This window comes from Aotus nancymaae, unplaced genomic scaffold (genome assembly GCF_030222135.1).
Source record: "Aotus nancymaae isolate 86718 unplaced genomic scaffold, 86718_ANA_hifiasm-v0.15.2.pri h1tg000018l, whole genome shotgun sequence".
Taxonomy (NCBI): Eukaryota; Metazoa; Chordata; class Mammalia; order Primates; family Aotidae; genus Aotus; species Aotus nancymaae.
The window spans coordinates 20,882,962-20,904,446 of record NW_026988430.1 but is presented as its reverse complement, the minus strand read 5'-3'; the positions used below and the strand labels follow the sequence as shown (position 1 = coordinate 20,904,446).

At 41.4% G+C, this 21,485-nt stretch overlaps 2 non-coding genes across 2 annotated transcripts; one reads left to right on the top strand and one right to left on the bottom strand.

Moving 5' to 3' along the window:
- Positions 1-1,806: 1,806 nt before the first annotated feature.
- LOC135275811 (U4 spliceosomal RNA) lies at positions 1,807-1,947 on the top strand. The gene has a single exon (XR_010343383.1). It is a non-coding gene; the product is annotated as a U4 spliceosomal RNA (small nuclear RNA).
- Positions 1,948-4,518: 2,571 nt separating this feature from the next.
- LOC135275810 (U4 spliceosomal RNA) lies at positions 4,519-4,661 on the bottom strand. The gene has a single exon (XR_010343382.1). It is a non-coding gene; the product is annotated as a U4 spliceosomal RNA (small nuclear RNA).
- Positions 4,662-21,485: the final 16,824 nt, after the last annotated feature.

Sequence of the window (21,485 nt, the reverse complement as noted above, 5' to 3'; positions counted from 1 at the left end):
TATAGCTATTAAGTAAAATTAAGTATGGCTAGAGCTTAGAATAGGGTGGGAAATGGGAAGGAGAGGAGTGGTAGAAGATAAATCCAGAGTGGTAGGACACCAAGCACCTTAAAAATCACATTGAGAGGTTGGGTGTGGTGGCTCACACCTGTAATCCCAGCACTTTGGAAGGCTGAGGTGGGCATATCACAAGGTCAGGAATTCAAGACCTGCCTGGCCAACATGGTGAAACCCTGTCTCTACTAGAAATACAAAAATTAGGCTGGGCGCAGTGGCTCATACCTGTAATCCCAGCACTTTGGGAGGCCAAGGTGTGTGGATCAGGAGTTTGGTCAGGAGTTTGGGACCAGCCTGACCAACATGGTGAAACACCATCTCTACTAAAAAAATACAAAATTAGTTGGGCGTGGTGGTGAGCACCTGTAATCCCAGCTACTCAGGAGGCTGAGGGAGGAGACTGGCTTGAACCGGGGAGGCAGAGGTCACGATGAGCCCAGATTGCACCATTGCACTCCAGCCTGGGCAACAAGAGTGAAACTTGGACTCTAAATAAATAAATAAATAAATAAGCAAGCCAGGCATGGTGGCCTGTAATCCCAGTTATTCAGGAGGCTGAGGCAGGAGAATTGCTTGAACCTGGGAGGTGCAGGTTACAGTGACCAGGGATCACCCCACTGCACTCCAGCCTGGGTGACAGCAAAACTCTGTCTCAAAAAAAAAAAAAAAAAAAATCATGTTGAGAAGTTTAGATTCTAAGGATAATTTCAAGAAGAAATAAAAATGACTAATAGGCCAGGTGCAGTGGCTCACGCCTGTAATCCCAGCACCTTGGGAGGCTGAGACAGGTGGACCACAAGGTCAAGAGATCAAGACCATCCTGGCCAACATGGTGAAACCCCATCTCTACTTAAAAAAAAAACATAAAAATTAGCTGGGCATGGTGGCTCGTTCCTGTAATCCCAGTTACTTGAGAGGCTGAGGTAGGAGAATTGCTTGAACTGGGACCTGGGAGGCGGAGATTTCAGTGAACCAAGATTGTGCCACTGCACTCCAGCCTGGGCTAAGAGCAAGATTCCATCTCAAAGCAAAAAACAAAAACAAAAAACAAAAATTAGCTGAGCATGGTGGCTCGTGCCTGTAGTCCCAGCTACTCCAGAAGCTGAGGCAGGATAATCAGTTGAACCCAGGAGGCAGAAGTTGCAGTGAGCCAAGATCGTGCCACTGCACTGCAGCCTGGTGACAGAGCAAGACTCGGTCTCAAAGAAAAAAAAAAAAAAAAAAAAAGACTAATAAATATGTACATTTAAAAATATCCTTTACTGGTAGTCAAATAAATGGAGATTAAAGTGATTGGATAATATTTTAACTTACTCAATTACCAAATATTTAAAAATTATACTCTTTGCTGCCAAAAGTATGAAAAGAGCATTTCTGACATTTCTGACATTCTGCTGATGATATTGATCTTTCTGGACTGCTATCTGGCAATTTAAATACAAAGGTTCAACAATGTTCATACCCCTTTATCTCTTCAGTTTTATGTCTGGGATGTTATTTTAAGGAAAAAGTCAGAAATATATTTGTGATTAACATAAAAATATGTTTCTTATCATTATTTATAACAGAACAAAATTTAAAACAACAAAATTTTAAAAATGTAAAATTTTAAATGAATTAGGGACATAGTTAAATAAATGATTATGTTTCCATGTGAAATAGCATGTTTAAAAATAACGTTTACAGAAATAAAAAGAAAACAAGAAAGAAAAAAAAATAAGAGAAAAAAAGAATAAAAATAACGTTTACAGCTTTGTGCAGTGGCAGTATCATAGCCAATGAGGTTTATCCGAGGTTCAATTATTGCTAATTGAAAACTTTTCCCAATACCCCACCATAACGACTTGAAATATAGTTGGCTTTGGCAGTTTTTGACAGTCTCTATGGAGACTGAACAAAAAAAAGAAAAAAAACTTACAAAGAATTTTAATGACATAGATTATATATATAATGTATATATTATACATAATATATATCTTACACATATGTTATGTATATATATGATTAGTATGTATGTGTGTGCATCATCTGTAGGCAGAACTGGCTGTGTAATTTGCAGGGCCCAGTACAGAATAAAAATGCAGTGCAAAATTTTTAAGAATTTTAAGAAAGCAACAACAAATCTCAACTCAAGTGTGGGACCCTTCTGAATAGGGCCCTGTGTGACTGCCCTTGTATCTGGCCCTGTCTCTAGAAAAAAAAGCGAAAGAAAATATCCCGAAATGCCAATAGGGATTATCTTTGGTTTGAGGATTACTGAAAATTTTTATTTCATGAATGTAAACATTTTTTCACAATAGACATCTCTTATAATCAGGAAAAAAAGTATGTATCTTTTTTTAAAAGCCCCAAGTTACACTAAAAGCAGCACTACAATGAATTACATTATATTTTGCTTTTAGGCTCTTTTAAATATCCGTTTTGGACCACTGGGAATAACACATTCTATTTTTAAAGTTCCTATACTGTGTTTTTAAGTGACTGTAGAGAATAGAGCAGGATATAAAAATGAAATCAGTTCTTTGCTAAGTTAAAAAAAAAAAAAAAAGCAAGCACAAACTGAACTACAAATAACACATTTCCATCTATTTTTGTCCCATATAGAATTAGCAATTTGGTTGGACGTTGAACATTTACTTGAATGGTGTAATGCTGAAAATTCCTTCTCCAGCATCCTTAGACCTATATTCATATAATTGGCAGCCTACACTGGCAAAAAGAAGGCCTGCAAGTGGCCTACTGAATCCTCGTCCAATGAAGGATTTAGCAATATATTTTTTAATTTTAATTTTTCTTTATTTGTTTTTGAGATGGGGTCTTACTCTTTAGCCCAGGCTGGAGTGCAGTGGTGCAATCTTGGCTCACTGTGACCTCCACTTCCTGGGCTTAAGTGATCCTCCCACTTCAGCCTCCTGAGTAGCTGGAAATACAGGCACCCACCACCATGCTGGGCTAATTTTTGTATGTTTTTGTAGAGATGGGGTTTCACCATGTTGCCCAGGCTATTTTTTTTTAATGAAGAAAGTTTGCATCGGGAAGGCAATAAAAAACATCTTGAATAAGAGAGCATTAAGTGACTTAAAAAATTGTACAGGTGGGCCAGGCACGGTGGCTCATGCCTGGAATCCCAGCACTTTGAGTGGCCGAGGCAGGCGGATCACCTGAGGTTGGGAGTTCGTGACTAGCCTGACCAACACGGAGAAACCCTGTCTTTAAAAAAAAAAAAAAAATCATGCTGATGGTTATCTGCAATGTGAGAAAGAAAAGAAACTTTTTATCTCAGAGATGCAAGCCCCGCTTTAAATTATCAGGGCCAGAGCACTGAAGTGTGACAAGAGTCACATCTCGCTCCCCCTTGAACTAGGTAATCACTTCAGGAAACTACTTGCTATGTGGCCTCTAGATTTACTGACCCTAAGTAGCTATAAATTACCCTAACAATGCCATACACTGGACACCATAACTCATACTCTATGAGTTAATAATGATTCAGCAATGTATATTGCCAATCATTAATCAATATTATTTCTGTAAACCAATGAAAATTCCTCACAAACAACTTTTGTAATCACTCCCTCTCCTGATTCATTATTTTTTCTTTAAAAACTTAAGCCTCTCCTTTGTTCTCTGGAGCACTTCCCAAGGTAACCAGGAAGTGTTTCCAGGCTGCAGTCCTCAACCTTGGCCCAAATAAACTCTCTATATTAATTTTGCCTTAGTTTCTTTCTTTAAGTAGACAAATGCATTCTTTTTGAAGTTACACAGAGAAGCCTTAACAAGTTGAGTTGTTAATGACATAACTAGCAAGTCTGGCACAAATGAAAGCCAAGGCAAATCATGTAATACTTCTAGTGCCCCCAAAAGACAATCTGCTAGTTACACAGGATTGTCCCTGCAGAGTCCTTTATTCAGCCGGCGACCGAGAGCCAGCTAATGCTCAAAATCTCTCCGCCCCAAGGAAGCGCTTGATTTCCCTTTATACCTTGATTTAGGTAGGGGAGGGGGCAGCCTAGCTGAAGCAGAATTTTACAGAAGCAGAACAAGCAAGTTAGTAGGAAAAGGCTAGTAACCAGGGGCAGGAGGTTCCCAGGATTATTGGTTGCTAAGGGTATGTCCATACAATTACTAAGGCGGGTAGCAGGGGAACTTTTCCATACAGTACTGGGAACAGTGTAACCGCATCCTGCTTGGCAAGTCTACCTGACTGGAGTGCAGTGGCACAACCACTTGGGAGGCTGAGGTGGGAGAATAGCCTGGGCCCAGTTAGTTGAAGCTACAGTGTGAACCACTCACCTGAGGGGCTGCGGCAGGGAGGGAGAGGCTCAAGGGAGCTTGTCAAGTTTGCAGCTAAGATGGAGTCAGTTAGGCTAACCCAGGTTAGGTTATTACAATATATTTATAAGTTATACATATATGTATAAAACAAAACTTTCTATTTTTTTATTTCATTTTTTATATTCAGTCTACGTAGAGACTGTCAAAAAATTGCCAGTGTCAACTATATTTCAAGTCGTCATGGCTGGGTATTGGGAAAAGTTTTCAACTAGCAATAATCGCGCCTTGGATAAACCTCATTGGCTACGATACTGCCACTGTGCAAAACTTATTGTTTTGTTTTTTGAGATAGGGTCTTGCTCTGTCACCTTGACTGGAGTGCAGTGGCACAACCACTGCAGCTTCAACTAACTGGGCCCAGGCGATCCTCCCACCTCAGCCTCCCACGTAGCTGGGACTACAGGCGCACACCACCATGACCATGCCTGGCTACTCCTTTTTTTTTTTTTTTTTTTTGGAGAGCTGGGTTTTTGCCATGTTGCCCAGGCTGGTCTCAAACTCCTGGGCTCAAGCGCACTTCACCCACCTCAGCCTCCCAAAGTGCTAGGATTACAGGAGTGAGCCACCACAGCTAGCCTTTTTGGTATATTTCTACTGTTTTGCATTAAATGCACTACTGTTTTACACACTCAATCCCCTGCCCCACCTTGTGTAATCTCAGACAGAAGGAATATGAAAAAGAAGAAGAAAAGTGATTGGTCATTTGCCATCCCTTCCTCTCTGGTTAACAGAACATAGCCATATTCTATTAGTTATGTATCCTGAAGAAAAGCTTTTCTTTAGAGTATTTACTGAGGAGGTAGAGATGCAAACTGAAGAACCCAAAAGGGGGCCACTTGTTCCACTTCAGAAAAGGGAAGATACTTACAGGGGAAGATAATGGGGAGAAAGAGGAGGAGGAAGAGAGGAAGTGTGAAGGTCAAAGACAGGGAGGAAGGCTGAACAGACTTGAGAGAAAGAAGACAGAGACTGGGCGTGGTGGCTCACACCTGTAATCCCAGCACTTTGGGAGGTCAAGGCGGGCAGAACACTTGAGTTCAGGAGTTTGAGACCAGCCTGGGCAACATGATGAAATCTGTCTCTACAACAAATAAAAATGTAACTGGGTATGGTGGTGCGCGTCTGTGGTCCCAGCTACTCAGGAGGCTGAGGCAGGAAGATCATTTAAGCCCAGGAGGCAGAGGTTGCAGTGAGCTGAGATTATGCCACTGTACTCCAGCCTGGGTGACAGAGCGAGATTCCATCTCAAAAAGAGAGAGAGAGAGAGAGAGAAGAGAGAGACAAAGGTATGTGGCTCTCTCTCTAGAGGGAGAGAAATGCTTCAAGTAAGAATTGTTTTTGTTGTTTTTTTGGTTTTTTTTTTTGAGACAGAGCCTGGCTCTCTTGCCCAGGCTGGAGTGCAGTGGTGCAAACTTGGCTCACTGCAACCTCCATCTCCCGAGTTCAAACCATTCTCCTGCCTCAGTCTCCCAAATAGTTGGGATTACAGGTATGCACCACAACACCTAGCTAATTTTTGTATTTTTAGTAGAGACAGGGTTTCACCGTGTTAGCCAGGATGGTCTCGATCTCCTGACTTCATGATCTGCCCGCCTCAGCCTCCCAAAGTGCTGAGATTATAGATGTGAGCTACTGGGCCCAGCCTAAATTTTGTATTTTTAGTAGAGATGAGGTTTCACCATGTTGGCCAGGCTGGTCTCAAACTCCTGACTTCAGGTGATCCACCTGCCTCGGCCTCCCAAAGTGCTGGGATTACAGGTGTGAGCCACCGTGCCTTGCCTCTGGTAAGAATTTAAAAGGTGCTGCTAGTGATATATTTCATAACTGCCTCTTCTGTCTCCCTTGAAACCTTCAGTAAAAACATTCATTATTCTCCAGTGTTTTTGTAGTGGGATTTGCATTGTTTGGATGACATGACATTTGAGAGTGGCCTTCCTAGGGAATCACAGAGGGCCGAGGAGGCTCAGTTATATTTACATTACAGATCAGAAAGGGGAAAGGAAGGACTCCATTCTTTCATGTTTATTTTCACAAAGAGGAGATGCACACTCATTTGTGTTTAAATTCATCTAGTCTGCAAATGTACACACATTTAAATTTCATTCATTCACTTATAACTCATCAACTTAACAAATATCACTGCAGCTCCTATCCAGGTACTGTGCTAAGTTGTTCCTAGCAATAAACACCAAGTAATACAAACCTGTTCCCTGTCCTATTGTAGCCTACAGTTTAATACTATATAGTCTAGTGTGAGGACAAGACCCTAAAGAAGTTATGAACAAATATAGCATGTAAAGCTACTATAAGGTATTTTATTGTTGTTATTTTTAAAAAAGCAAAACTGGCCAGGTGCAGTGGCTCATATGTAAGCCCAGCACTTTGGGAGGCTGAGGCGGGTGGTCTCATGACTTGAGGTCAGGAGCCTGGCCAACCGTCTCTACTAAAAATACAAAATTAGCCAGGCGTGGTGGCGCATGCCTGTAATTCCAGCTACTTGGGAGGCTGAGGCAGGAGAGTTGCTTGAACCCAGGAGGTGGAAGTTGCAGTGAGCTGAGACAGCGCCATTGCAGTCCAGCCTGGGCAATAAGAATGAAACTCCATCTCAAAAATAAATAAATAAATAAATAAAAATTAAAATGAAAAAAAGCAAAACTTTTCAGACAATTTAGTTACAAGCAAATTGCAATGTTTTATTACAATCTGACTAGAAGGAAAAGGCCTCTAGCAGACCAATCCAAAGATTCACTCTTGGCAGAAATATTTTATAGGAAAACAGAAAGGTTAATCATTTTTAGATTAGATACAAAAGAATGTTTGTTTAAGGTCACTGAACTCAGTTAAATAGCCAGGTGATTGGTTTTCCCAGAACAAGTCATAATTTAAAGTTCAGAAAAATTCCTTAAGTATTTTATCAGGAATGCAATCCTCTTCCCAGAAGGAGCTGTGAATTGCATTCCAAAAAATATTCCATCCCAGTCTAGGTTTGGAACAATTTTTCTCCTATTGAATATCTTAAAATGTATTTTTATGGCTGGGTGTGGTGGCTCATGCCTGTAATTCAAGCACTTTGGAGGCCAAGGTGGGCGGATCACCTGAGGTTGGCAGTTCAAGACCAGCATTACCAACATGGTGAAACCCCGTCTTTATTGAAAAAAAAAAAAAAAAAGTATTTTTACAAGATGGTTCATTGTACTTCTTCATCTAAATTTTTTTTTTTTTTGAGACGGAGTTTCGCTCTTGTTACCCAGGCTGGAGTGCAATGGCGCGATCTCGGCTCACCGCAACCTCTGCCTCCTGGGTTCAAGCAATTCTCCTGCCTCAGCCTCCTGAGTAGCTGGGATTACAGGCACGCGCCACCATGCCCAGCTAATTTTTTGTATTTTTAGTAGAGACGGGGTTTCACCATGTTAACCAGGATGGTCTCGATCTCTTGACCTCGTGATCCACCCGCCTCAGCCTCCCAAAGTGCTGGGATTACAGGCGTGAGCCACCATGCCCGGCCTCATCTCAATTTTTAGCAGCAAATACATTTCATTTTCTTATGTCAGTCCATATTTAAAATATAGTGATTGTTCCTTTCAGTTGCAAAACAAAGAAAGGGTTGAGATGGAGAATCACAGTGGAAGTCCTGGTTTAAATAGAACGGACTGGGAAGACCTCTCTGAGGATGTAAATTTGAGTGTGGAAGTCATATTTAATTTGAGGTCTAAAGGGAGACAAAAAAGCTACTCAAGTGAGATGGTAAGGAAACACATTTTACAGGGAAACGGCTTATACAGAGGCCCTTAGGAACGGAAAGTGACTTTGAAGATGGTATTATTCGAGGAAGCCAACACAGAAGTTGGAATTGATGCAGAAAATTCAGAGATGGGTTCTGATTGGTCCATTCTGATGGGTTTTCTCTTCAAACCAATCCTTTGAGGTACAGTACTAAGAATAGTATGGGAAGAACTAGGATTAAGTGCTATTGCCAGAGGAAAGGGGATCAGAACCCAAGAAATGAGGAGGGAGAGGGAGTGACTCTCCTTAATATTTCCATATCCACAGACAAAAAGAAGACTTGTAGAAATAGACTCCCTGCAGGTCCACACTGCAACATCCTTGGCTGCTCTTCCTTCAGGGAAAGATGAGTGACTTACCTGATGATTGGTGACATCAGGACAAGCCATTAGAAGCAGGAAGCAGGAGCCACGCATTGAAAAGGGGGCTTGCTCTCTGACATACGCTTGCTATGCTATATGCTTTCTCCGCTGCGGTGCCAGGGTTTATGAAGCAGGTTTTGATCCTATGCACCACTGGCTTAAGGAGTGTCTTCCTGGCAGAGCCAACTCTCTTTAAAGATAGATTGGAAAGCCTAGATGTGAATGGAATTAGTGAAAGCCCTACTTTAGCTTTGGGCTTAAGCCACATTGCTACATTGCTTCAACACAAGTTACAAGGAAACCGTCCCTAGATCTGCTTTCGGAGGGGTGGGATAGAGCTTGAAGGGAAAGGAAAAGAAGAGCTTAGTTCTCAGACCTCTAGCGGACGGATTTTGGTTAGATATGTAAATTTCTTTTTCTCTTTCTTTTTTTTTTTTTTTTTTTTTTTAAGATGGAGTCTCACTCTGTTGCCCAGGCTGGAGTTCAGTGGCGTGATCTTGTCTCACTGCAACTTCTGCCTCCCAGGTTCAAACAATTTCCCTGTCTCAGCCTCCTGAGTAGCTGGGACTATAGGTGCATGCCACCCCGCCTGGCTAATTTTTGCATTTTTAGTAGAGATGGGGTTACACCATATTGATCAGGCTGGTCTCAAACTTCTGGCCTCAGGTGATCTACCCACCTTGGCCTCCCAGAGGGAGGGATTACAGATGTGAGCCACTGTGCCTGGCCAGATATGTGAATTTCTTGAATTACAGAGCTATATTAGTTGGGAATCTTCATTATAAGGACAAAAATTCAACTCAAAGTAGCTTAAGCAAAGCCAAAAAAAGAAAAAAAGTGGTTTATTGGCTCACGCACTGGGAAGGACAGGATTGTGTGTGTCATGACTTTCTGCCTGTTCTTTGTCATCTCTACTTGGCCTGACTTCATTCCCTGATTTCTTGGTGCCTTCAAGTTTTCTTCAGGGTGACTTTAAAGGTTGGGGAAGACAGCTCCAGTAGGCCCAGGCCTACATCATAGCCTAAGTACCTCAGCTTTTCTCCCCAAACACGACGTGCACCTTGAATCCTAGGGAAGGTCTGTTGATCAAATGGGCAAGAGTTAGTTCCCAAATGATAAGGAGCACTCAATTATCAAAATAAAGGGAGGAAAAGGTCTGGGCACTGTGGCTCATGCCTGGGAGGCCAAGTGTTCAAGACCAGCCTGGCCAACATGGTAAAACCCCATCTCTACTAAAAACACAAAAATTAGCCAAGCATGTGGCATGCCCCTGTAATCCCAGATACTTGAGAGGCTGAGGCACAAGAATCACTTGAACCCAGGAGGCGGATGTTGCAGTGAGCTGAGATCATGCCGCTGCACTCCAGCCTCTGTAACAAAGTGAGATTCTGTATCCAAAAAAAAAGTAGGGAGGTGGGGTGGGAGGAGGAAAAGATGCTGAAGAGACAAAAATGACAAAATTCAGAATAATAAAGGAAGTTTAGGATAAATTGTCTTAGGAGAGCAACACAAGAGAAGTATAAAAATTACACAATCTAGCTTGGCTTTCCTCTCCCAGCACCCAATTAAAATACTCTTCCTAAAGAGTAATTGTTTCATGAAATGAAACCCGGGATATTGAGAAAATGCAGCAGGACGGGAAATAATCTTGCTTTCCTCAGAGGTGTAGAGAAGGGCAAGAACTGGAAGTGAGTTCCTCCACCGAGGTGAAGTAGGCACGGAAAAGGACAGTGACGGGCACAGGCGCAGGTGGCAAATCTACCTCGGGCAGGTACAGCAAGAGACGTTGGGTAACGATCCAAGAAAAGTCAGTGCCCACAGCCTGGGCAACATGGAGAAACCCTGTCTCTACAAAAAACAGAAAAACTAGCCCGGTGTGGTGGTGCAGACCTGTGGTGCTAGCTACTCAAGAGGCTGTGGTGGGAGGATCACCTGAACCCAGGAAGGTCAAGGCTTCAGTGAGCCGAGATCAAGTCACCGCACTGCTGTATGGGCATCAGAGTGAGACTCTGGCAAAAAAAAGGAAAAAGAAAAAGAAAAAAAAGCGCAGGCCCGGTGGCTCATGCCTGTAATTCCACCACTTTGGGAGGCCGAGGTGGGTGGATCACCTGAGGTCAGGAGTTTGAGACCAGTCTGGCCAACATGGCAAAACCCCGTCACTACTAAAAATACAAAAATTAGCTGGGTGTGGCGGTGTGTTCCTGTAATCCCAGCTACTTGGGGAGTCTGAGACAGGAGAATCACTTGAACTCGGTAGGAAGAGGTTGCGGTGAGCTGAGACTGCGACACTGAACTCCAGTCTGGGTGACAGAGCAAGATGCTGTCTTTAAAAAAAAAAAAAAAAAGGAAGGAAGGAAGAAAAGAAAATTCAGCACCCATCGTCTCAATACAAAGAAGATGGAATGTCTCAGATGGTAGATGTTAAGTGTTTCCCTGCATAGATCTCCAAATATGGGAAGTCATCTGTCAGATATTTAGGCTGAAGTTGTGGCACACACCTTCTGTCCCCAGGTATGATAAGAATAGAGACTGGTAAGAACAAGGCAGGCCTCCAGGTCTAGAGAAAGTGTGGTTCTCAGCAGGTTTCTAAGTCAGGGATCCAGGCACAGGGAACAGACAGGGACGTAATTACAAAAACTGGTTACCAGAAAGCCTGGTCTTGGAGACACGTAGGAAGTCCAGTTATTGGAGCATGTCAGAGCTAGTCTAGCAATGAGTATGACTTTGTGTGCCAGATCTCTGGATGATGGACATGAGCGCCCTCCTGAGGCTGAGATTTGTTTTAGGGGCCGGAAGGTTGGTATCTGTTGGGAGATGAAGGATATAGAAGTGGAAACTTAGGCAGGTTCTGACGGACACAAGGGAAGATTTTACTATGCAAGTTGAATAGAACGGATTTTGATCAGATCAACCCAAAGCTATAAAGTACAAAAAGGGAGATGTTTTAAAAAAATAAGAGGCCAGGCAGGATGGCTCACACCTGTAATCCCAGCACTTTGGGAGGCTGAGGCAGGATGGCTCACACCTGTCATCCCAGCACTTTGGGAGGCTGAGGCAGGATGGCTCACACCTGTAATCCCAGCACTTTGGGAGGCTGAGGCAGGTGAATCAGTTGAGCCCAGGAGTTAGAGACCAGCCTAGGCAACATGGCGAAACCCCGTTTCTCCAAAAATACAAAAAATTAGGCAGGCGTGGTGGTGTATGCTTGTAGTCTCAGCTGCTCTGGAGGCTGAAGTGGGAGGATCGCTTGAGCCTGGGAGGTCAAGGCTGAGGTGAGCTGTGATCATGTGACTGCTCTCCAGCCTGGTCAACAGAGTGAGATCCTGTCTCAAAAAAAAAGAGGAAGAGTCCACGTCTGATTTGAAACACCCAGAGCTGTGGGAGTATCACGACCAGAGCACATGAGGTACAATATTGGGGCACATTTGGATAAGGATAACTTGTATTATTGATTTGTATTCATCTCTAAGATGTGCCTTTCACTGTGAAGTTCCATGGATAAAGATTTGGCTTCAGTTTCTATCTGGAAACCTGGCACCGTTTACTTACAAATTAAAAATACAAGTGAATCATTTACATATCTCCTAGAAACCAACGAGTTTGTATGTTATACCTCAAGTAATTTGGATAATGCTGTGGGTTGAGTGTTTTTTTCTTTTTTAAATTCTAATTAAGTCATCCATCACTTCAAGGTGATAATTTTCTCAAGTATGCTCTTCTTAAAACGATTGCATTTTATTTAGTATTTTATGGTGTGAAGAATTTTGACTCCTAGGGAAAATCTCATGTAAGTGATCATCTGTTATTTTGAGGGGAGGAGGATGGGGAGGAGGATGGGGAGGAGTCTTTTCTGATCCTCTTCTTTTGAAAGCTATCACCCTCCCACTCTATGGGATTTAGGTGGGTCTGTCAGATACATGGGTTTAAATCCAGAACCTGCTTGATTCCCAACTTCTGTATCCTTTCTCTCCCCACAGATGCCAGCCATCTGGCCCCTAAAACAAATCTCATCAGTTTATGAACGAGGAAGCCCAATCAGAGTGCCTAATTCCCCTGAACACACAATTGGTCAAAGAGGGAGCAAGTGACATCATCTAAATTCTTTCCAGAGATAGATGCAAATGCTGGGAAAGCAAGAGTTGAATTGCTAGCCATGAGGAAAACGTAAGCCTGAGCTGTTTGCTGGCCACCTTTGCTTCCATATGGAGACAGCCTGCCTAGAAATGAAGCCACACAGAGAAAATAGAAGAGCAGCAAAGAGAAAGGTAAAAGGAGAGATCCCATGACATGATTTGCACTCTAGATCCAGTCATGCTTGAAGCAGGACCCACCCCTTGGACTTCCCATTTCCAGGAGCCTATGCATTCTTTTTGTTGCTAAAACTAGATTGAGTTGAGTTTCTGTCACTTATAGTTGACAGAAAATATCAACAATTCAGCCACATGGAGCCTTGTGGCACTACCACTAACCCTGGTCACCGCATGAATACTGACCAGAGGTAAGCATTATTAGTTTCTGCTTTGCTGGAGGAACATTTGAGAATCTATTCTGTGTTACGTAATTTTACTTTTTGCTTCCAATGTCTACTTGTTGCAATTGCATGCAGTAATGGAACACAAAATAGACTGAATAATAAATGGGTTTCATTTTAATTTAGCACCAAAGAGTTAATATCAAGCCACAAAACTTTTGACATGAACTTGCTTTGCTAATCATTTTTGATGACAATATTTTGAAAGAATTCAGTTCACGTATGTGCTTGCAAATAAGGTATAATCTTGCAAGATATTCAAGATTGCTCTGTCATTGGGTGTGATTGAAATAGGTTTCTCTGTATCATTGGGCATTTGAAAGAATGTGTAAAAAGTGCAGGATGACTCCTGACTGGTATATAATGTTTCCAACTTTGCTATTTGAAAGTTCAAAGCCTGTCTGACTCTTGATCCTTAAATATGTGCTTTTTCTCCTCTCCAGAAGCTTTGAAGATGCCTTTATCTCTGATGTTCTGAAGTTTCACAATCGTGTGCGTTGGCATGAGTCTTTCCCCATTCTGTTCTGAGTGGATCCTTATGCTCTAGAAATTGATTTCTTGCAGAACTATTTATTGATGACCTACTGTGTGTAGGCAATGATCAAACATACAAAATCCTTGCCATGGAGGATTTCACATTATAGGTAGATATTAGACATTCTGTGGTGATCCAATAACTTCCTTATTTTTTTTTCTCTTCAATTTCCATCTTCTTGTCTTTTTGTTCTTCTTTCTAAAAGAGTCTTCAATTTCATCTCCCAACTCATTCATTAAAGTTTTTGCTCCTGCTATATGTTCAATTTCCAAGGGCTCTGTATTACTTCATAAGACATATCTTCCCTTTTATCTCTGAAGATGTCTTTAACAGTTTTATTATTTATTTATTTGATTTCTTGCATTATCTCAATACCTCTACATTTTGTTGTCCTGGTTATTTGTTTTGGTCTCTATTTTTTAATGAGAAGAACTTTCTCATCTATTTATATTTAGGGGGATATAGAACTAAGAATGTACTGCCAGCTCTGTCTGAGAGTATGGGACTTGTGAATTATTGGGTTTCTTTAGTAAGGTGATTGGGCAAAACTTAAATTTCACTGAGATTTTCCTCCCTCCAAATTGTCTTATCTATAGTTAGTTGCCAGTGTTTACACATGATCTTCTAGCCTGAAGGTGGATTTACTCTAAAGTTTATTTTACTCAACCTGACACAGAATGTTTTAAATTTTTGTTGTTTTTTGAGACTATCTCTCTATCATCCAGGCTGACATGTAGTGGCACAATCTTGTCTCACTGCAACCTCTGCCTCCCAGATTCAAGCAATTCCCTTGCCTCAGCCTCCCAAATAGCTGGGATTACAGGCTTCCGCCATCATGCCTGGACAATTTTTTTTTTGTATTTTTAGTAGAGAAGGGGTTTTGCCATGTTGGCTAGGCTGGTCTTGAACTCCTGACCTCAGGTGATCAGCTCGCCTCGGCCTCCAAAAGTGCTGAGACTATAGGCGTGAGCCACCGTGCCCAGCCTTTAAATTTTTTATTCTACATAATGAAATCAAATTACAGAGCAGCTGCCTGGTACAATTTTTTTTTAAACTTATATTTGTACCAGGCACAGTGGCTCATGCCTGTAATCCTAGCACTTTGGGAGGCCGAGGTGGTCGACCACTCAAGGTCAGGAGTTTGAGACCAGCCTGGCCAACACGGCAAAACCCCATCTCTATTAGAAATACAAAAATTAGTCAGGTGTAATGGTGCACGCCAGTAATCCTAGCTACTTGGAAGGCTGAGGCAGGAGAATTTCTGGAACCCAGGAGGTAGAGGTTGCAGTAAGCTGAGATCGTACCACTGCACTCCAGCCTGGGTGACAGAGCAAGACTCTGTCTTGAAAAACAAAAACAAAACTAGACTGTATTGCAGAGCTGCCCAACAGGTATGCTACAGACGAGTTATAAATGTTCTGAGGTATGAACCCCTTCCCTTAGGTCAGTAAGGTGCAGGTACATGTGTAACAAGCAGTCTCTAGGAAAAAAGCCTTGATGAGTAGCATTTGTTAATTTTATCTTACTTTTGAGAGATAGGGTCTTACTATGTTGCCCGGGCTGGCCGTGAACTCCTGGGCTCAAGTGATCCTCCTGCCTCAGCCTCCTAAAGCACTTGGATTATAGGCGTGAGCCATGGGGCCCAGCCTGCCTTCATTAATTGTTTTTTTTTTCCGTGGTGTAAGTACTCCTATCATGGACAATTTCAGACTACCAGCAAGCTGTTATTAAGTGCAGACTGGGGAAGATATGTGCACAGTTGGCTCTTGGGGGCTGGTAGGAGCTGGCCTACCAGCACATTTCTGAACACTTAAACTCTTGGGAGTGCTGGTGATGTCTCAGGTGCACAGTGGCTGCTCTGAGTTATTGCCTTCTGCCGAGAGCAGTCTTGTCAATTTACCCCAATTTACCCCAATGTGTGTGTGTGTGTGTGTGTATATATATATATGTGTATATATATATATACACACACACACACATACACGTATATATATATATATACATGCATATACCACACACACACACACACACATATATATATATATATATATAGCATCTCATGACATGAGAAAGGCTGGGAAGCCCTGCTCCACTGGATTTGGTTTTGGTTTTTTTTGACATGGAGTCTTGCTCTGTCACCCAGGCTGGAGTGCAGTGGCACAATCTGGCTCACTGCAACCTCCGCATCCTGGTTCAAGCAATTCTCCTGCCTCAGCCTCCTGAGTAGCTGGGATTACAAGGCATGTGATACCACGCCTGGGTAGTTTTTGTATTTTCAGTAGAGACAGCGTTTTGCCATGTTGGCCTTCTGGTCTCAAACTCCTGACCTCAGGTGATCGATCCCCTTAGCCTCCCAAAGTGCTAGGATTATAGGTATAAGCCATCGTGCCTGGCTGGATTTGTTTATTTCTAAAATATTGTGTGTTTGTATCTATCTCCACACATACAACTCAATTCACTAAAATATATTAATATTTTATAAGATGATATTACTTTTGTGACCATACAAGAAGTTTCTTGCTCTGTTATAATCTCCCCTACCAAAGTTTGCAAAAAACAATTCATATAAAATATTGGACAACCCTGGTTTCCTGGATAAAACTTGAAACAATGGAGAAACAAACAAAACATTATCCTACCCTCAGAGAGCACACAGTCTAGGAAAAATGATTCCATTTGGAATGATACAAATACATTTTAAGCTTAGTAGGTTTATTAATGTTAGGCAACAATAAATGAATGCTTAATATTTTTCATTTTATCCTTTAAAAATTTTGGCATTTCTATTTATCTTTATTAAGTAATATACTTTAAAAAGTGGAGAGGAAAAATGTCTTTTAACCTCATTGAATAAAAGAAAATAATTGAAACTTTAATTTTCATTTTAAAAGTAATTACATGCAGTGATAGCCTAATTTTCATGGCATGGTAGTTAACAGACACCTGCTTTTATTTTAAATGGAATTGCATTTTTAACAGAAACTATTCTCAGTGTTTGCTTTCATCTTCTAAATAGGAAAGCCAATTTGAGGGTTGAATATTTATCTGGTGAGTTTCATGGAGCCAATTAAGACAATTCAGGTCAATAGAAAAAAATAATTTAATATGTTTCTCGCTTAGCTAATTCATAAAGTTGACAATGACTCCCATCTACAATTGCTATTCCAAAAAAGTCCATGATAAATTCAACCTTCTTCTTAGAGGAAAAACAGAATACTGTAATTTCTACTCAGAACTCATATTTTAAAACTTCATTAATTTTACACAATAAATTGAAGTGACTATATGTAGATTTTTAGATGATCTCAGCATTATGAAGATTTATTATGATGTTTCATTATAGCTATTCACCTACTTACATTAAAAATAAATATCACAACAGTGTCTTTCAGGCAGTAGTTAAAATAAAAAGAAATACTTCACTAGATAGGATAAATACTAACGAGGTTGCTGCAGACGCTACAGTACAACTTTTTATAAATATAGATTTATTGGGATATTTTCCTTCTAGAAACAATTTTTATTGTCCAAGCTGGAGTGCAGTGGCACGATTTCAGCTCACTACAGCCTCTGCCTTGTGGGTTCAGGTGATTCTGGTGCTTCAGCCTCCCAATTACAGGGGCACACCACCACACCCGGCTAATTTTTCTGTTTTAGTAGACACAGGGGCTTCACCATGTTGGCCAGGCTGGTCTTGAACTCCTGACCTCAAGTGATCCACTTGCCTCAGCCTCCCAGAGTGCTGAGATTACAGGTGTGAGCCACTGCACCCGGCCTAGAAATGATTTTTTATTTATTTATTTATTTATTTTTTGAGACCGAGTTTCACTCTTGTTACCCAGGCTGGAGTGCAATGGCGCGATCTCGGCTCACCACAACCTCCACCTCCTGGGTTCAGGCAATTCTCCTCCCTCAGCCTCCTGAGTAGCTGGGATTACAGGCATGCTCCACCATGCCCAGCTAATTTTTTGTATTTTTAGTAGAGACAGGGTTTCACCATGTTGACCAGGATGGTCTCGATTTCTTGACCTCGTGTTCCACCCGCCTCGGCCTCTGAAATTGCTGGGATTATAGGCGTGAGCCACCGTGCCTGGCTAGAAATGATTTTTAAAGTAACACTTTGCTTAAATATGTGAGGACTTATATATGGAAATTACATTTTAATGTTGAATTAATATTTTTACTGTGTATTTCATTTATAATTAGAATAATTCTAATCGACATGATAATAATAGGAAGAAGTAATATTTATTGAGTACTTAGTATATGCCAGATATTCTTACAACCACTTTACACATATCTCTCAGTTAATCTTCACAACAACCCTCAGGTACTATTGTTATCTCCATTTTATCGATAAGAAACTGGGCGTGGTGGCGCTGGAATCCGACTCAGGCAGCTGAGCTTCAGAGCCAGCCCTCTCCATGTGACTAAGTATCTCCAGGTGTACAGCAGAGAGAATCTAAAGAAATAGCAGTCATCTTTCCTAACTTCCAGTAGTATCTATCAGGGTTCTTTGGTTACAAGAAATAGAAACTAATTCTGACAACCCAAGCAGAAGAGAATTTACTGGAAGGATGTAGACAGCTTACAGAATTCATGGGAAGGCTGGAAAAGCAGGATTTGACACAAGCTGGATGCAGGGCAGCTCTGGAAGGTCAGGGGCAAGAACCACAAAAAAGCTTACGGCACAGGTGGTCTGGGATGAATGATTTCAAACTTCTGTGGTCTTTCTTTCCTTGGCTTAGAACATTGAGTTACAGGGAGGGGGCGTTCAGCTGGCCTAGCTTGGACCAGTTGGATCAAAAAAGAGAGTGGGGCCTGAGAACCATCTCAGGACATTATATCTGGCAGAGAAGAGGTTCTTGCTATGAGAGCCAGATGTCTGGGGTTTAATATTAGCTTTACCATTTACATAATTGGGCCACATTGGTAATCTCTCTGTGGCTCAGTTTGTAGATTTGAACAATAGAGATAAGAAGAGTATTTATCCCTTAGGGGCATTTAAGAAACAAATAAGTGAATACACACTAAACTTTTTTTTTTTAAGCACAAGTTTATATAAAGGTTTAGTTTCAGAAGGCCCCAGTACATAATCATGTAGTCCTCAATAAACACACTAAATTCCTAAAAGAGGGAATTGCATGAGAAAGCCCAGCCTAAATGTTTACTTTGATTATATTCAAAATTAAGAATTAACAGATATATTGACGATTAAATATAAAGAAAAGGCAAAACTGAATTTTCCCCTTCCTCCATTTCTCAATTAATTTTTAGGCCTTTTAATCAAAATAAAGATATGCCTCAGGAATATAAAAATGCACTTAGAACATTTATCATATATATATATTTTTGAGACAGAGTCTTGCTCTGTTGCCCAGGCTGGAGCGCAGTGATGCCATCTCAGCTCACTGCAACCTCTGCCTCCCAGATTCGAACAATTCTCCTGCCTCAGCCTCCTAAATAGCTGGGGTTACAGGTGCCTGCCACCACGCCTGGCTGGTTTTTTTTTTTTTTTGTATTTTTAGTAGAGATGGGGTTTCTCTATCTTGGCCAGGCTGCTCTTTAACTGCCGACCTCAGGTGATCCATCCGCCTCGACCTTCCAAAGTGCTGGGATTACAGGTAGAAGCCACCTCATCCAGCCAAAAAGATGCTTAAGTGGTACTTTGAACTAGGCTGGGAAATGTTTTTTTTTTAGAACTAAAGTTTTGACAAATTATAAAAGCTTCAATTCAGATTCATTTAGAGAAACATAAAAAAGGAATACATGTTTATGAGATATGAGTGAACTATTAAAGGTAGTTATAGTAAAAATCTAATTGGTTGAGATTAATTGAGGGGGTACTTTGAATAAGTAAAATTTCCTTTTTTAAAATGTAGGAATTAAAAGGATTTTTAAAAGGAAAACAGTTTATTATTATATAAGGGTCTCATATTAGGTAAGACAAATATATTTATAATTAGTAACATTCTTACATGCTCCTAATTATAATGAACAACCTAGAACACAAGAAAAATGAATGCTTGTTCTTCTAAGTAGTTTAAATTTCATTTTCTTTCAAGACTGTTCAAGAGTAAGTGTTGTCCCAGTCTAGGTGAAGTCATCACAAATTATGGATAGGAAGAATCTAGATTTCAAGATTGTTAGATGTGTCAGCAACCATTTGCATCTGGAAGGTCAGCCTCAGTGGGTCAGTTGTAGCTGCCAACTTGTGGAGCTACAACTGCATCGGGAAGCATTTGGAGGTCCCATTCAGGATCAGTGGGAAGGAGAGCTGTGATGGAGTCGTGATTTCTGCCAAGCTATGCAGGAAGAAGTGGCATATGAGTGCTCTGCTCTGCCATGTCTGCCTGGCCTACATTAGAACTGACAGAGGGAAGAATGAAATAAAAGTGGTGAAAATGTGTGCATGAGCCAAAACAAGAAGCATCGCAAGATAATAAGAAAAGAGCAATGAAGGGGTAGAAAATGGACAGAAAGACAGCCGGACGCAGTGGCTCACACTGTAATCCCAACACATTGGGAGGCGGAGGTGGGCAGATCTTTTGAGGTCAAGAGATCGAGACCAGCCTGACCAACATGGTGAAACCCCGTCTGTACTAAAAATACAATAGTTGGCCAGGTGTGGTTGTGCGCACCTGTGGTCCCAGCTACCTGGGAGGCAGAGGCAAGAGAATCGCTTGTACTCAGGAGGCAGAGGTTGCAGTGAGCTGAAATCATGCCACTGCACTCCAGCCTGGCCTGGGAGTAAGACTCTGTCTCAAAAAGAAAAAAACTGACAGAGAAAGGGTGTGATTGAATTGTAAAGCAAAAGCAAGAGAAAAGTATGGTGGGGAGGCAGGGGGGTTGTTCAATTTTCCTGCCAATGGAGTAGTGGGCAATAAAGTGTGTGTGTGTGTGTGTGTGTATATATATATATATATATATTTTTTTTTTATTTTTTATTTTTTATTTTTTATTTTTTATTTTTTATTTTTATTTTTTGAGATGGAGTCTTACCCAGGCTGGAGTGCAGTGGTGTGATCTCGGCTCACTGCAACCTCTGCCTCACGGGTTCAAGCAATTCTCTTGCCTCAGCCTCCCAAGTAGCTGGGATTACAAGCGTGCCCCACCCCACCCAGCTAATTTTTGTATTTTTAGTAGAGACGGGGTTTCACCATGTTGGCCAGGCTGGTCTCGATCTCTTGACCTCATAAGCCGCCTGCCTTGGCCTCCCAAAGTGCTAGGATTACAGGCGTGACCCACTGCACCTGGCCAAAAAGTATATTCTTAGGTGCTATTATTTTTAAGGTATAGCTCTTTCCTTCTTAAAAAAGGAATCCATGTTTATTGTAAATTTTCAGAAAATGCAGAAAAAATATTATCATCTAAAACCCAGCAGGTTTCTACAGGTCCCAATCTGCATGAGAAGGTTTCATGAGGAAGGCGGATGAAGGCAATGAGGAAACGGAGTGGTCAGGATGGGCACGACAGCATGGTGCTCCATCATGTTAAGGCTTGCCATCCAAAGGTTGCTAGGAACAAATAAAGTTAGGCTTTTAAACTTGCTATAGCAGACTGGGCACGGTGGCTCATGCTTGTACCAAAACTTTGGGAGGCTGAGGCAGGTGGAGCACCTAACTAAGGTCATGAGTTTGAGACCAGCCTGGCTAACATGGCAAAACCCTATCTTTACTGAAAATACAAAAATTAGCTGGGTGTGGTGGCACATGCCTGTAATCCCAGCAACTTGGAAGGCTGAGGCAGAAGAATCACTTAAACCTGGAAGGTTTTAATTTGTGGTAGTTTTGATTATTTTTAAAAAGAAAAAAAAAAAAAAGAACCTGGAAGGCAGAGGTTGCAGTGAGCTAAGATCATGCCATTGCATTTCAGCCTGAGT